This window comes from Schistocerca piceifrons, chromosome 1 (assembly GCF_021461385.2).
Source record: "Schistocerca piceifrons isolate TAMUIC-IGC-003096 chromosome 1, iqSchPice1.1, whole genome shotgun sequence".
NCBI classification, from domain to species: domain Eukaryota; kingdom Metazoa; phylum Arthropoda; class Insecta; order Orthoptera; family Acrididae; genus Schistocerca; species Schistocerca piceifrons.
Window position 1 is genome coordinate 852,010,825 of NC_060138.1, and position 6,797 is coordinate 852,017,621.

Here is a 6,797-nt window from a genome sequence, read left to right on the forward strand (position 1 = left end):
CCCCACTTCACCGCTACCTCGTAGGGGCCTTGTCCCTTCGCTCGTCTGCCGACTGTAACACAACATTCAAACTCACTTAAATCTTGATAACCTACCATTGCAGGAACAGTAACCGATCCAACATCTGCACCAGACACTTGTTGTCTTATATAGACGTTGCCGACGGCAGCGCAGTATTCTGCCCGTTCACGCGTACATATATCTATATTTGAATAGGCACGCTTGTACCAGTTTCTTTGGCGCTTCAGTGTATATTCTCATGTCTTAAGTGCACTGATACAACCCCAAAAATATATCAAATTCTGTGGGTATCTACAGTTACATCTACATGATTACTCTCCAATCCACGCTTAATTGTTTGGCAGAGGGTTCATGGAACCAGTTGCAGTCTATTTCTCGACCGTTATCCTCGCGAACAGCACGAGGATATAATGAACACCGAAATTTTTCCGTGCGGGCTGTGCTTTGTCCTATTTTATTATGATGGCCATTCCTCCCTAGCCTCTCGTGGGTGAAAGTTAGCATAATATTTTGTCACTCGGGGACTAAAGTTAGCAATTAAAATTTAATGAAAAGATTCAGAACGAAAAGGGGAAACACCATTGTTTTAATGATTGCTACCCGATCTCGTCTGTGTTATCCGTGACGCTCTCTCCCTGCTTCGCTATAATACAAATCGAACTGCTCTTCTTTGACTTTTTCGACGTCGTCTGTCAATCCTATCTCGTAAGGCCCCATGCCCTGCAGCGATACTCCGGAAGATGGTGGACGAGAGTAATGTAAACTGGTGACACAGCATCGTAATCTGAATAGCATAGGCACTGCAATATCTTATTTATCTGCCGATACCGGACAAGCGCCTTTCAAGTACAACATCTGACCTGTACGGGAATATACATAATGGATGTACGAGTACAGGTCCTAGATGCATGGGTGACGACGTATGGAAGTTTGTGTCAGGCCGTGAGTCGTGCACGGATAGCCTCCTGGTAAGGCGACCGGTAGCGATAAGCGGGAAATCCTGGTTTGAGTCCCGCTCCGGCACAAATTAACATTGTCGTCATTCCATTCTACGGTTGATGGTAGTCATTATTCGCAGTTGCGATTTGATGTGGATGATACAGCAGGTGCACTATGTACCAGGAACTTCGTTATAGGATGATTTCGGTTCACCACCGCAGCTCGCACAATGCGTCAGTTTTGACGGGCGTCTCTACTATGCAGACGAAAAGAGCCTGGTCTACAGGGCTGGGAGTGTTCCACAGACCACTGTTGAAAGCAGCGACACATCACCGATTGTGTTCAGAATGTGCAGCATTAGGTCGATTCGATTCGTCCATCCTACTTCCCCTGCGCTCACAATACAACCCTGTTCAAATGGCTGAAGCAGTTCAATAGGAGTATGGTGGTGGGTCGACTGGGTATGGTTGTACCCTAAGAATGAATGTTGCAAATACTGTTCATTTCTAAATTCAGCGCATTTACCGCCTGGAGAGTCAAAACAGAGGGCGCACAGGCAGGCTTCCTGAGCGCCGATAGCCCTGAATCACTAACACTGCAATCCGTCAGTATGCACATATCATACAGTGGCGCCAGTGAACACAGTCCTTGTGGGTGTGGCATTTTTTTCCCGTAAGTATATAGAGGGTGTGAAACCTGGTAGTCAAGAGAAGGCAGGACTCGGTTACGATTGTGGACGGGGCCGTAATCACTTACTATTGGTTGCCTTTTTCAATTACACACATTTATTTTTAAAACGGTAATTCCAGACTCAACAATAAATAAAAAAATACCACACGTTATTAATGAAGGAATAAACAACTGTGTAAATAATAGTGTTTTCAGTGCGTTACAATTCGCCAAATCATCATAAAATATAGATACAGATAACGTTAAAAAAAAAAGCCACTGTGATCGCGGCTGAAGGCCTTACACGCCAATAATTGCAATAAGTTAAGAATGTTTAAGAACTCGCTGCAATTACAGCTTACAGGTATTGAAATATTGAAAGGTAAGTGGCCACAAACACAGCAGAAGGTATACGCCAGGAATGGCAGTAAATAGGGTTTTAAGGCTTACTGCTAAAATATAAATATAAAATTATTTTTGTAAGCAAGTGACCACAATCACGTCTGAAGGCCTTACACGCCAGGAACGGTAATTATATAAAAAATTTAGAAACCTGCTGAAAAACAGCAAATGCAAGCAAAGGTTAAGTAAAAGAAACAAGCAACTGACCACCAACCAGGTGAAATAAGATGATGGTAACTTTGTAACCCAACCCTTACATTGCTAGAGTTATTCTAGAAGGTGGCCGGAACTATTAACTTAGACATACATAACCCCAGCATTACAAGGTATGATAATAAATAATACAATAATAAAACACAAGGACCAGTCACAGACAGTGCTCCAGGAATCGACCTCTGAGAAGGTCGGGCAACAAACACTTTCGCGAGCGATGAGACAGGCAGCCACAGTTCCATTCACTTCACAAGATGGTAACTCAGACTAATGATAATCTTGCTGAAGCTGCGTGACGTCCGATAAACCAAATGCAACAATGGAACAATACGCCAAAGCTGGAACCGGTGGTCTGCACTACATCCCCAGAATACAGTGTTGGAACGAGAAAGGAACCACTACCAGATTTCCGTCCGATTCTACAAACCCGAAAATCTGAACAAATAAGTCACAGTACAGAACACCAGACAAACTAACAGTAACTAAAACCTAACTCGATTTTCGTGTGAGGCAAAACTGAAATGTAATCAGCCAGAATCAACAACCACACGTCATTGCGGAAACAATCGCAAAGAGAGCCAAACCCAAGTACCAAATGAGTGACATCAAATTCATTTGGCACACAGACGCACACTGAACTCAGCTGTGACAGCTCTGACGACAATTGGCAGAATGAAACAAATCTCTTCACAGCTTTATTAATTCACAGTTGAGTAACCACACTGTCTAATCACTGAGTCAAGTACTTTTAACACAGTACAGCCTTCAAGTACTAAGCGTTATGCAGATCCACCAAACTGCACATGCCAGTGCGATGATAATCTGTCACATCATCACATATGTACTACGGGGTCCACACCGGTGGCTGACTCCACTCTACTTGGATTGAAATGCACTCATCTTAAAGCTTCCTGGATCCGGTTTACGACGAGGTGCACCCTCGTGACCACAGCCCTTCCATCCGACAGTCCATGCGTGCCGCCAGCAGTCCCGGAGTGTTCGCGCACTGCGCGGACCTGGCTTCTCTTGAGCTCCCAACCGAACTCCACCACTCACACGACCTGGAGAAACAACAACGTCACCCCAAAGATAGGGCAACAGTTCCTACATATCGATAACTGCCGCTGCTGCCACTAGCGGACAGGAACGCTTGCGAAACCGACTCGCGCCAGTCAACATGAGAAGAAGACAAACAACAACTCGGGACCTTTGCCTTTCGCGGGCAAGTGCTCTACCAACTGAGCTACCCAAGCACGGTCGGGCACACAGTTTTAATCTGCCAGGAAGTTTCATATCAGCGCACACTCTGCTGTAGAGTGAAAATCTCATTCTGGAAACATTCCCCAGGTTGTGCCTAAGCCATGTCTCCGCAATATCCTTTCTTTCAGGAGTGCTAGTTCTGCAAGGTTCGCAGGAGAGCTTCTGTAAAGTTTGAAAGGTAGGAGACGAGGTACTGGCAGAAGTAAAGCTGTGAGGAAGGGGGCGTGAGTCGTGCTTGGGTAGTTCAGTCGGTAGAGCACTTGCCCTCGAAAGGCAAAGGTCCCGAGTTCGAGTCTCGGTCCGGCACATAGTTTTAATCTGCCAGGAAGTTCCTTATTCTGTGACATTTTGCAATGTGCTTCACACCTCCAGAGCGAACTGGTCAACAACAGTGTTCTGTCATGTGGGGCTGCATCAGCAGGGGAAAGTACATCACCTATATACAGAATGAAAACGGCGTTTCTCCTGACTACTTTGTGCGGAGGCGCCGAAATGGTGATCATTTGCATATACAGGCTGCAGTACGCTCCATGCCTATTAGACGCTTGTCGCACGCAGCCTTCACAGTATTGCAGTTTTAATGGCGAGCAGTGTAGACGTTCCTTGTACCGTTTCCGTTCGTGACACAGCTGGGACGCAGCTGAAGAACGCGGGCCGATGCGCCTGCACGTGCAACTGGGCTTAATGCGGCGCTAACAGGCGCCGCCCCCGGCCTGCCTGCCGTGACGTGGCTGGGCTAATCCGGTGGATTACCGCCGCGGGGCGCAATCTGGCGGCGCCGCGCCTAACGTAACGCGATTCCCTGAAATTATCAGCGCCCGCGGGCGCCAGGGACACCTGCTGCGCTGGCTAGCAGCGCCAAGAGTCGCTCTCTTCTCTTTCTAGAATGGGCCCCTCGAACAGAAACACCCTGTGTGAATTACAGTTAAAGCAATTACAACCCTCGGTCACCAAATTTAAGTCTTTTGACCAGGTTTCGGCAGTGAACCTTTTTTGCTCGCAGTCTCTACCCTCCCGAAGAGCATTCCTTGTGGATCAACTAGCCAATAAAAAGTAAATGTCCTGCGGTTACCAGGCTGCAGCAAGCCTTTCTCTTTGGTGCCACTTCGGTGTCACGACTGTCAGTTTCGCTGCTTATTTCATCAATTGACTTCTCATTTGGCCTCGCGAGATTGAGAGGACACCTTCCAAGACATTTCCAACATGCGAAAATCTGAGGTGGTAGTTTCGCCGATTCATTGCAGATTTCATTAAGGTTGTTCCACGAGTCTCCGGTATCAACGACTGGCCCGGAATAGACGTAAGGAACAGCTTGAGTTGATCAAAATGGTTCAAATGGCTCTGAGCACTATGGGACTTAACTTCTAAGGTCATCAGTCCCCTAGAACTTAGAACTACTTAAGCCTAACTAACCTAAGGACGTCACACACATCCATGCCCGAGGCAGGATTCGAACCTGCGACAGTTGCAATTGCGCGGTTCCAGACTGTAGCGCTTAGAACCGCTCGGCCACCCCGGCTGGCTGAGTTGATCACCATCTAGGTGTTGTCACTGTGGTAGAATCAATTCTCAAAACTGATATACATTGTGTTGGTTATACGTTACAGGCTAGAACACTGCTCTTATGGCTCAGTCGGCACAACACTGTCTGAAGTGGGGCAGGTGTCCCAGTTAAACCCTAGCCAGTTTTAACTAGTTCCACATAATCAGCACTGGACATCCTGTGCCATGGGTAAAAGAAATCCATCTCAAGAAATGCAGGAGCTTATCGATGCGTCTATATTATTAGAAAAGGAGCTTTGTTTTATGTGCCAAATAATTTGAGAACGGATATGTCTTGGTCAAAAAATGAACTCGGTGAGGGATGGTTTGCACCGTGCTGTTCTAGAGTCCAGTATAGAAGCTATAGTCATCCAGGCCGGTTAAGTGGTTAACGCCAATCCGAGATAGTTCTGTCCTTCACCACTTCCCACTTTCCTCCACTTATCAGTCACATCTCTGGGCTACGAGACCTCTAAGACCCTCCGAATTTAGACTGTGAAAGGGGAAATTAATTAAACTCCCATTCTGCCTTGGTCTAAGGCTAGCGTCTTTGACTAGTAATTGTCCTAGGTTCCAAGTTCGAACCTCACTTAAATTCTGAATAAAAGTCGTGAGCAATGGCGCCCAACGATTTCCAGCATAAGAAGTTCTGCCAACAGCCTTGTCAAAGAGGGAAACGGAGCGGACGGAGGTTCAGGGTACTGTCTTGTTTTCGGGGTGGGAAACTGTCCCTATAAGGCCGACGATTCAACAATGATAAGTGGCATGAGGATTCAGAAGACAATGGAAACCACTGCGTTAAAAACACATAATGCGAATCCACAGGACATGTAGCCTGTAATTGGAAAAGTGTCGTGATTATCTCTCCATTGGCAAAAGATTCCTGGCTATTCCCCTATTCGACCTCAGGGAGGGTACTGCCAAGGGGGAGGTAACCATGTACAAAAGATTCGATAACCAACAAAAGAATAACCTTCTACGAGTCGGGGCGTCGAATGTCAGAAGTTTGAACATGGTAGGGGAGATAGAAAGTCTGAGATGGGAAATGCTAATACTCAGTCTGGATACAGGGCGGCTAGTGGAGCGAAATGGAAAGAAGTCAAGGATTTCTGAGCAGACAAGAAAACAGCAATATCAACAGCAGCAGAAAATGTTATAACGGGAGCAGGATTCCTCATGAATAGGTAGATAGGGCAGAGATCGAGTTACTGTGAACTGTTCAGCAGTGGGGTTGTTCTCATCAGAATAGACAGAGACCAAGACCGACAAAAATAGTTCAGGTATACTTCCCGACATCACGAGAAAAGGATGAATAGATAGAAAAGTATATGAGGATATTGAATTCATAATTCAGTACGTAAAGGGGGATGAAAATCTAATGGTCATGGGGGACTGGAATGTGGTTGTAGGGGAAGAAGGTGAAGACAGCTTTACGGGAGAAATGGGCTTGGTAATAGGAATAAGAGAGGAGAAAGACTAATTGAGATCTTCAATAAATTTCAGAAGGTAATAGCGAATACTCTGTTCAGGAAATGCAAGAGGATGAGGTACACTTGGAAAAAGACGGTACATACAGGAAGATTTCACAGATTCCGAAATCAGATATAGAATTGTAAGGCATAACCAGGAATAGATGCAGACTCATTTTACAATTTAATAATTTAAGAGACTAGTCAGGAAGGGTCAATGTACAAAGAAGTGGGGTACGGAAGTACTAAGGAATGAAGAGATACGCTTGAAATTCTCTGAGG

At 45.9% G+C, this 6,797-nt stretch overlaps 1 non-coding gene across 1 annotated transcript; it reads left to right on the top strand.

Moving 5' to 3' along the window:
• Positions 1-3,736: 3,736 nt before the first annotated feature.
• Positions 3,737-3,811, top strand: Trnas-cga. Its single transcript has one exon. It is a non-coding gene; the product is annotated as a tRNA-Ser (tRNA).
• The last annotated feature ends 2,986 nt before the right edge of the window (positions 3,812-6,797 follow it).